This window comes from Lactuca virosa, chromosome 9 (assembly GCF_052849685.1).
Source record: "Lactuca virosa cultivar CGN04683 chromosome 9, Lactuca_virosa_CGN04683_v6, whole genome shotgun sequence".
Lineage (NCBI taxonomy): Eukaryota > Viridiplantae > Streptophyta > Magnoliopsida > Asterales > Asteraceae > Lactuca > Lactuca virosa.
In genome coordinates this window covers 61106006-61116763 of record NC_136434.1, presented here as the reverse complement: position 1 = coordinate 61116763, position 10758 = coordinate 61106006, and positions in this window count along the sequence as shown.

Here is a 10758-nt window from a genome sequence, read left to right as displayed (position 1 = left end):
TACCAAGGTGCAATCAACTGAGAGATTCTAGGAGTTTAGGCCATTAGAAAGATAAGTCAATGTAAGGCATGTGATGATTATGTTTATGCTTATGTTTTGTATCAGTTATGACATCCCAAGTTTTAATAATCAATGAAAAACATTTCTTTAGAAATACTTGTTATGGAACAAATTCCGCACCAATTTGTTTTTAAAATAATCTTAAATCAAACGTCTTTTTGGATCGAGAAAATTAGGGATGTCACATTGCATACATCATCCTGACTAACCACCTCCATCTGCACCTAGACACAAGTAAGCTCATGCATCTAACCCCCACACAAGCAGACAAAAAGTGGTCTGTAAGGCTCAAAATGTGGCCTACTTGTCACACATAAGGAATTCCATAACAAAACCTGGGAGGAATATATAATTCACTACTTATGACCATGTTCCATGTTGTCTAAGAGGTGTGAATAAACATATAATAGAAATGAATGCATGCAAATGTGATAACTAAATGTTATGCTAAAAAATGAAAATAAGAGGAATAAAATCTTTTTGGTTTTGATGAAATGCATGAGGAAAAATCATTTTGGATTTTTGAAATGTTTTGATGAAATGCATGTGGAAACTAGAACCTAATATACAAAGACCCCTCCCCAAGCTTAAGATTAAGCATCATACTCGATGCTTGGAGGGGGTAGGGCAACCTACTGAGTGAAAGGAGGATGAGGCGGAGGTTGACCGTGGGGGTTCCAACTCCGCAAGAACTGCATGACCTCATAATGGTTATTTTGTACCGTTTGTGTCTATTGCTGAATGGAGGCGTTGGTTGCAGATAAATCAACGAAAATGTCAGCAACAATTTGATTGAGGAGATCAAATCGTATCATGTATGTTTCATGGTACTGAGCCGCCTGGCGGGTGTAAATATAGCATAAAGTCTCCATCGGGGAAGCAGAAGTAGACCCCCTCCCCTACATGGGGGAGGAGTAGCGTGAGCGGGGGGGAACATAGGTATTAGCATGAGCTTCATCTACGTGTTCGATGACCATCCGCTCAGTAGCACGCATGATGAGCTCAACAAGAATATTATTTGGCAATAACCACTATGTCTGAGTGATGTCCTACTGAAGCTGGAGGGAACTGAAATCCTCAACATGAACTTGGAAATGAGGTTTTTTTCTACACCAACCATGTAAGAGTACCATCACCCACTTTGTGGAAAAATTATGAAGCTTCAAGGGCATTAGATGTGAGGGCACTGGAGCCTTGTGTAATTTTTTCAAGATGAGGAAGATTTTACACAAAAAGTTCGGCATAAGCAAGGCGGGTGGAAAGATAAGTGACTATAAAACAAAGAATTTATTTTAAGGAAGGTGACCATGCCCCAAAGAATTTCTAGCTCCATCTTAGTGGCTCTGCTTACATATTCATGCGATAAGACAATATTGACGATAATTTGGAGTGTCACCCTTAAGACTGCATGAATGATTTGAGATGCTTTGGCGGATCGAACCTCGTAAGAATCTTACCATGTGATTTCCATCCAAAAATCATTGGATTTAAAAAGGGTATTTTTTTCTCGCCTAAATCCTAAATGAGGACCATAAGTATCGTTCGTAGGAATCCCCATAAACCTACTAAGATCGTCTAGACTCAAAAAAAAGTGCAATTACAATATACAGAATAAGAGGCTCTTGGAATTATCATTAAAATGCAGAGATTGTAAGAATTCAACAGTTATGTTTATAAACGAATCCATAGGTATCATCTCTCATACGATATTGCTAAATAAATGAAAGAAGCCATCATAAACTCCTATTTATTGGAGAGTGGGGATATCTACGAACCGTTCTTGAGAGTATTCGTGACCCTTTAGGTGACGGTAGCGATCACGCTCCGCAAGACTATGGTGTGTAATGGTGGTGACATTATATTTGGATTCCCATTCCTCCTTTGGGTTCTTGTGTTTTTTCATGGTGCTAACAAGCCAAATGTATATGACAGCCAAAGTATGACCAAAGGCTAAAGCATAACTACTGAGACACGAATGAATAAATATATAAAGCATATGGACAAATTCTTCACAATTCTAGTCAAACAATCTTAAGATCCATGCATATAATTTAAAATATGAAAGGAATGCACCAGTTAAATGCTTGAATTTGTGATGTGTGCTTGGCATTTTTAGTTCATCTTCAACCTCGAAAAAAGCTTGAACTCATCAATGGTGGAATGCACAATTGGAAGTGAAAGCTTCCGATATTTTTTCCAAAACCCCTCCCCAAGCTTTCTCTTGAAACCCTTTGTAAGAATCTTTAAACCTAATACAAGAATCAAGTCAAAATTTACAAAGAAAAACCTAGGGTTTCAAAGTGAAAATCCGATTTTACACTTCCATGAGGGGAATTAGACCTAGATGATGAAGGAGATGGAGTAGGAATCAAAATTACATACCTTGGTGCATAAGATCCATTAAAGATATTATTTTCAATTTTTTTTTACTATTTCTACGTGTTCAAATAACTTTTCACCTTTTACTACATAGGATCCAATAAAATGGTTAGCAATTAATAGAGAGTCAACGTAAACCTGGAGGTCCTTCATATGAAGATCTTGAACAAGATTTTGGCCAACAATCGGTGCTTCGTATTCGACTTCATTTTTTGTTCTATAGTTTACTGCTTGGGGTATTATGTCCCCTTGTGGAGATTCGATCACGATTCCCAATCTCGTTCCTCTAGAATTCGATGCTCATATATATATATATATATATATATATATATATATATATATATATATATATATATATATATATATATATATATATATATATATATACAGTCTATTTTTTTTTCTCTTCATCATAAAGTTGCTTAAGTTCCATTTCCATTTCGGGTTGGATATATGTGCTGAAATTTGTAACAAAATCTGCCAGTGGTTGGGATTTTATTGTGGATCTTGGCTCGTATCTTAGCTCAGATGTGCTTAGCTTTATTACCCATTTTGATATCTTGATTGACATTTTTGGTTTTCTCTTGACATACTTAATATGAAAATTAGCCTTAACACACATATGATGGATTTCATAATATTGTCTAAGTTTAGTTGAAACTGTATTGAGTGACTTAATCTTAGGTTGATTGAAGAAAAGATAGGATGCATTGGTTCTGCCGGTTGGTGAAGAATGTTGATGTTTCTTTGACATGCGTCATGTTTTTGAACATATCCGACAATATCCTTATTTATTGTAGGCCAAAAGTATCCAGTTCTCAAAGCTTTTGAAAATAAAGAACTTCCCCCGGTGTGACTTTTACAGCCACCTCCAGGAATTTCTTAAAGGATTTGCTTTGCTTCAACATCCTCGAAGCATCTTAGGTAAGGTCATGCCATGGATTTTATAAATAACACATTATCGATAATATGGAAATGAGAAATTTTTATCCTGAAAGCCCTTTGGATTGCTTCGTTTTCATGGATAACTATGTCTTGGATGTATTTTATAATTGGTGAGATCCAAGATTCTGTCTAGGATGTTGAGTCAGATCCAGACCGAGATGTTAAATCTTCATCTTCGATGTCATTGACTTGTTTTTTTTCAATTGTGGGGGTAGTTATGTGGATGATTGGAATCTTTCGAGATGATCCAATATTTGCTTGTGCATCTCCTTCGTTATTGTCTTCCCAAGGAATTTGATCCATTTTGAATATTTTTAATTCTTTTGCCAATTTGCTTTGACTTTTTCTAAGTATTTAGATAGATTTTCACCTTTTACTACATAAGATCTATTAAAATGGTTAGCAATTAATAGAGTGTCAACATAAAGTTAGATGTCCTTGATGTAAAGATCTTGAACAAGATTCAGACCAACAACCAGAGCTTCATATTCGACTTTGTTGTTTGTTTCATGGATACGAGCCAAGATCCACAATAAAATCTCAAGCAATGGCAGATTTTGTGGTAGATTTCAGCATGAAGATCCAAACCGGAGCGGAAATGTACCCTTGCTTAAGATACGAGCAATGTACCCTTACTGCCCATTTTGAGATCCTACCTGACATTTCTGGTTTTGTCGTAACATACTTAATAGGGAAATTAGTCTTAACACAAATAGGATGGATTTCAAAATAATGTTTAAGTTTAGTTGAAGCTATAACTAGTGCTTTAATATCAAATTGATTGAAGAAAAGATAGGATGCATTGGTTTTGCCGGTTGGTGAAGAATGTTGTTGTGACTTTGACATGCGTCATATTTCTGAACATATTCGACATTATCCTTCTTTATCGTAGCCCAAAAGTATCTAGTTCTCAAAGCTTTTGAAAATAAGGATCTGCCCCGGTGTAACTTCCGTAGTCTCCTTCGGGAATTTCTTTAAGGGTCTGCTTTGCTTCAACATCCTCCAAGAATCTTAAGTAAGGACTTGCCATAGATTTTCTAAATAGCACATTATCGATAATATGGAAACGAGAATTTTTTAACCTAAAAGCTCTTTGTCTTGTTTTGTTTTCATGGATAACTATGTCTTGGATGTATTTTATAATTGGTGAAATCCAAAATTCCGTTTGGGATGTTAAGTCAAATCTTGACCAGGATGTTAAAGCTTCATCTTCAATTGGGGTAGTTATGTGGATGATTGGAATGTTTGGAGATGATCCAAGATTTGCTATTGCATCTGCTTCGTTATCGTCTTCCCTAGGAATTTGATCCATATTGAAGATTTTGAATTCTTTTGCCATTTTTTTTACTATTTCTAAGTAATCGAATAGCTTTTCACCTTTTACCACATAAGATCTATTAAAATGGTTGGCAATTAATAGAGAGTTAAGATAAACCTAGATGTCCTTGATGTGAAGATCATCAACAAGATTCAGGCCATCAACCAATGCTTTATATATGACTTCGTTGTTTGTTGCATGGAATATGTAGTTTACTGCTTGGGGTATTTTGTCCCTTGTGGCGATTTGAGAACGATAATTAATAATGTTCCTCTAGAATTCAATGCTGGTCCGAATAAAGATTCCATTTTTTTTGTGTCATCTTCATCTTGAAGTTGCTTAAGTTCCATTTTCGCTTCGGGTTGGATATCTGTGCTGAAATCTGCCACAAAATTTGCCTGTGCTTGTGATTTTTTTTTTGTGGATCTTGGCTCGTGTCTTAAATCAAATGTTCTTAGATTTACTGCCCATTTTGAGATCTTACCTGACATTTCTGGTTTTCTCATAACATAATTAATAGGAAAATTAGTCTTAACATAGATATGATGGATTTCAAAATAATGTCTAAGTTTAGTTGAAGTTGTAACAAGTGATAGATAAAATTTTCTAAGTGTGAGTACCTGTTTTCAGCGTCTAATAGACTTTTACTTACATAATAGACTAGATGTTGGGTACCATCTTTTTCTTTTACTAGTATAACACTCGTCACACTCAATGATATTGCTAAATATAACTTTAATGTGTCTCCATTTATTGGTTTGACCAATAATAGGGAAGAAGACAGGTAGTTCTTTAGTTCTTGGAAGGTTTCTTCATGTATGGCAGTCCGCTCAGACTTACAGTTCTTCCTCAGGATTTCGTAGAACGACTTGCATCTTTCTGAGTATTTTGAGATGAATCTATTTAGTGCTGCCACCCTTCCTGTTAGCCTTTGAATGTCCTTGGTGGATGCTGGACACTTCTGATTAATGATTTCTTTTATTCGTTTCGAGCTTGCTTCTATCCTTCTTTTGGTCACCATGTAACCTAGGATTTTTTCCGGATCTTACACCGAAGTGGCACTTTGTAGGATTTATATTTATGTTATATTCCTCTAAGATGTCCAAGGCTTCTTCAAGATCTTTGGCATGATCCTTTTCATTCTTTGATTTTACCACCATGTCATCTATGTATACTTCCATGGTTGTTCTAATTTTTTCTTTAAACATCTTGTTTACTAGTCTTTGGTAAGTGGTGCCTTTTTTTCTAGTAAAATGGAATAGCAGTATAACAATATATACATGTTGGTTTCATGAAGGACATGTCTTCTTGATCTGATTCCTCCATTTGGATTTTTTGAAATCCAGAAGATACATCTATGAAGGTCACGATTTCTTGCCATGTTGTTGAATTTATCAATGAATCTATGTGAGGTAATGTCGCACCCCGAAACCGATGGCGGAAACGTTCCGGGACGGAGGACGTCATGCGTAGTATCACAACAGTTGTATCATAGTAAGCGAAGTAAACACAACCATTACATTATAATATGAATATTTACATTGTTCAAAACATGATTTGTACATAACAGTATATAGCAAAAGTAAAAGACGTGACTTCAGAATATTCCGTCTTCTCCAAAAGTCGGCAAGAGTACCTGTCTATTGATGCCCTGAGAATACAAGCAGTTTTAAAATATCAGCATAAAGCTGGTGAGTTCACAAGCGTTTGATTCTGGTGAAAGAAATGTTTCTTTGATTATTTGAAAAGTTGTTTCCCAAGAAAATCCCATATTTTCTTATGAAAGAGGTTTGATTATCCATTGGTTACACGTTAAACAGCCTATTTATGAAAGATTAAGTTATCCCAGGAAAACCCTATATTTTCCTTAAAAGTCGATAGTTGATTTCCGATTCTGATACGATGTGTACAAGTATCTACCATACTTGTATCGATAGATGTAGTTTCTTTCAAAAACCCTGGTTACTCGCTGTGAGATGTATTAGCCTTATTACATAAATAAAACTAATAAAATAGGTAGTGAACTAGATCCTAAGGGCGTTACTGATGCCCTCTAGTAATCAAATCGGTTATTACTTTGAGGTTAGTTCATTTGTTTTATTATTACAAAAGTAAATTCTCGTTACCTAAGTTGTGAGTGCCATAACCGTACTTAGACTGGATAAGGCGCGAATGGGGGCCAGTATCTTTTATGACTTTGTCACCCCTGAACCTAACGGTTCCGTTGTAGCTAGCAGCGAGAGTGCGGGATAGTCAGTCCCATATAGATCTATACATAATAGTCACGCTCTCCCTACAAGAGATTCTGGTTATAAGTCGTAGTCCTCCACTCACGAATCCAGGGGAGTGTTACCGAGGACATGTCTCAAACTTAGCCTAACAAATTTACAAGTAATTATACGAAATCCTGTTTACGATTTGCATGAATCCTTTGTAAGATAATACATATTATTACATGATTCATGAGTTTCTTGATTTAGATATGAAAACTGTTTCTACGAGTTGATTTCTTTAATCGATTGGTAAAACGATTTTCGGAGTTAAAAGCATACTGAACATAAAATCATTTTATGCAAAACGAGATAATTTAAGTACAAGTTTCCTTGTACTTTTGCTTGTATTACCCCCCTGAAAACATGAAAAACTCGGAAAAGCGTAGGGGTATGAACTCACCGTTTGACGTAGGATCTGGGTGTATGATCGGTTACGAATGCTGAGTGTCAACCGATGTTTCGTACGCAAGTGGATCCTATTAACATGTGATAACACTTATGTGTGTTAGAATTAGGGTGTTTCATGGTTAAAAATGACGGAAAACCACCCTAAGGACTTGGAAATGCTTGTCGGGACTCTATATGATCAAATAAGGGAGGTGTACGGCCATTTGAGTGGGTGTGCGGCCAGGGTGTGTGGCCAGGCTGCGTGTGCGGTTGCACACAGGAGTGTGCAGCCGTACAGAGGGTGTGTGTGGCCGTACACTCCTCATTTGTGACCGAAATGTCGATTTTGAGGTGTTCTTGTGCTAATACCAAGTCCTACTAGCGAATGAAGGCCAAACTCTTCACTTTGGAGAGCTTTAAGGGGGTGTGCGGCCACCTTATGAAGGTGTACGGCCGTACACCTTCAAGTGACGAAGAACACAAAGAACACTATGATTTTTAGGCTTAGATTTAGGTGTCTTACCAATATAACAAGCTGAACGATGGAGTACTTCACGGTTTTGAGGCCCTTAGAGTGTTCTTGGATGATGTTTCTAGAGAGAGAAAGTAGATAGAGAGAGAGAGTAGGGTGCAGCCAAAAGAAGAAAAGAGTGAATGAAGGGGGTCTCCTCCAATATATAGGGTCGGGTGTGAGGCTGGAGGGTGTGTGAGGCTGGGTGTGCGGCTGGCTGGCCGCACACGCGGGTGTGCGGCCGCACACACCTTCTTTGGTGTGTTTGGCCCGATTTTGTGATGCTACACACTTTCTAATCCTTCTTAAGACTCATATCTAGGTTATACTAAGCCTAGAGCACTCATATGGGCCCATAATTTCGTTAAAAGATGATAAATTCGAGTTTAATATTGATATACAGATCAATTGCACATGATAAAAGTTCCGGGTTGTCACATCATCCCCCCGTTAGAGGGAATTTCGTCCCGAAATTCGAATATAGAATACAAATCATGGATTAGAAAAGAGATGCGGATACATCTGTTTCATCTGATCTTCGCGCTCCCAAGTGAATTCCGGTCCTCGCTTGGTATTCCAGCGAACCTTCACTATCGGGATGCGACTTTGTTTTGTTCGTTTGATCTCTCTATCCATGATTTCGATTGGTTCTTCCACAAAGTTCAGATTCTCGTTGATTTCAATCTCATCGAGAGGGATAGCAAGATTCTAGTCGGATAAGCACTTTTTAAGGTTCGAGACGTGGAAGACGGGATGAATGTTACTAAGCTCTTGAGGTAATCGGAGTTTGTAGGCTACAGGACCGATCCTAGCGAGGATCTCGAATGGTCCTATGTATCTTGGATTTAGCTTTCCACGCTTTCCGAAGCATATCATGCCTTTCCAGGGTGATACTTTTAGCAGGACATGGTCTCCAACCTGGAATTCCAAGGGTTTTCGTCGTTTATCGGTATAGCTCTTTTGTCTATCGCGTGAGGCTTTCAGTCGTTCTCGGATTTGCACGATCTTTTCTGTGGTTTCGCGGATGATTTCTGGGCCAGTAAGAGTGCTATCTAGGACTTGCCCCTTGGCTAGCTGTGTGTCGCCCACCTCAGCCCAGCACAGAGGGGATCTGCACTTGCGACCATAGAGGGCTTCGAAAGGCGCAGCCTTAATGCTGGTATGATAACTGTTGTTGTAGGAAAATTCAACCAAAGGAAGATGAGTGTCCCATGACGCGCTGAAATCGATGACGCGGGCTCTCAACATGTCTTCCAAGGTTTGGATGGTCCTCTCACTCTGCCCATCTGTCTGAGGGTGGTAAGCTATGCTCATATTCAGCTTAGTTCCAAGAGCCTTCTGTAGTGACTGCCAGAACCTCGAAGTGAACCTGCTATCTCGATCAGAGATAATGGATACAGGTACACCGTGCAGTCGAACTATCTCTTGGATGTAGATTCGTGTGAGTCTCTCCATTTTGAAATTTTCCTTGATTGGCAGGAAGTGAGCGGATTTAGTTAGTCGGTCGACAATTACCCAGATGGCGTCATACCCACTCGGAGATTTAGGTAATTTGGTGATGAAATCCATAGTAATCCTCTCCCACTTCCATTCAGGTATTTCTGGATAAATCTACGATAGTAGCCAGCGAGACCCAAGAATTGACGGATTTCTGTGGACGTCTTCGGTGCTGACCAGTTCTCTATCACCTTGATTTTGGAGGGGTCCACGTGTATGCCTTCTTCGCTTACCAAGTGACCTAGGAAGGTTACTTTTCGAATCCAGAATTCGCACTTGGAGAATTTCGCGTACAACTTCTCCGTCCTTAAGCTTTCCAGCACCGATCTCAAGTGATGTTTGTGATCTTCCTCGCTTCTGGAGTAGACAAGTATATCGTTGATGAATACGATGATGAACTTGTCCAGGAAAGAATGGTACACCCTGTTCATCAGGTCCATGAACACAGCCGGTGCGTTGGTTAGACCGAAGGGCATAACTACGAACTCGTAGTGACCATATCGAGTCCGAAACGCTGTTTTAGGAACATCACCCTCATTGACTCGTAGCTGATGGTACCCCTGATCTTAAATCTATTTTCGAGAAGTAGCTGGCTCCCTGAAGTTGATCGAAGAGGTCGTCGATTCGAGGAAGAGGGTAACGGTTTTTGACAGTGAGCTTGTTCAGCTCCCGATAATCGATACACATTCGAAAGGATCCATCCTTCTTTTTCACGAACAAGATCGGGGCTCCCCAGGGTGAGGAACTCGGTCTAATGAATCCTTTGTTGAGCAGCTCATTGAGCTGACTAGATAGCTCCTGCATTTCTGCTGGTGCTAGGCGATATGGAGATTTAGCTACTGGAGTAGCTCCGGGGACTAAGTCGATACGAAACTCGACTTGGCGTTCAGGAGGGATTCCCGGAAGATCTTCGGGAAAAACATCGGGAAAGTCGCAGACTTCGGGGATGCTCTCGAGGTCTTTAACTTCCTGTTTCTCGTTAATGACGTGGGCTAGGAATGCATAACACTCCTTCCGCAGGAGTTTCTGGGCTTTGATGCACGAAATGATGCGAAGGTTTGAACTGAGTTTATCGCCGTAGATTACAAGAGTTTCATCCAGGGAAAGATTGAGACGGATAGCTTTTTCGAAACAAAGGATATCAGCACGATTGGGGCTCAACCAATCCATGCTGATGATGACATCAAAGCTTTTTATAGAGACTGGCATAAGATCGATGGGAAATGAATGGTCGTTCAGTGTAAGAATACAACCCGCGAATATGTCATTAGCGCTCTCTTTCTCACCGTTAGCCATTTCGACGGTAAACGTTTCGGTTAATGGTTGGGATTTATGTTTAAGAAAATGCTTGAATGCATGACTAACAAAACTTCTTTCAACTCCAGAAT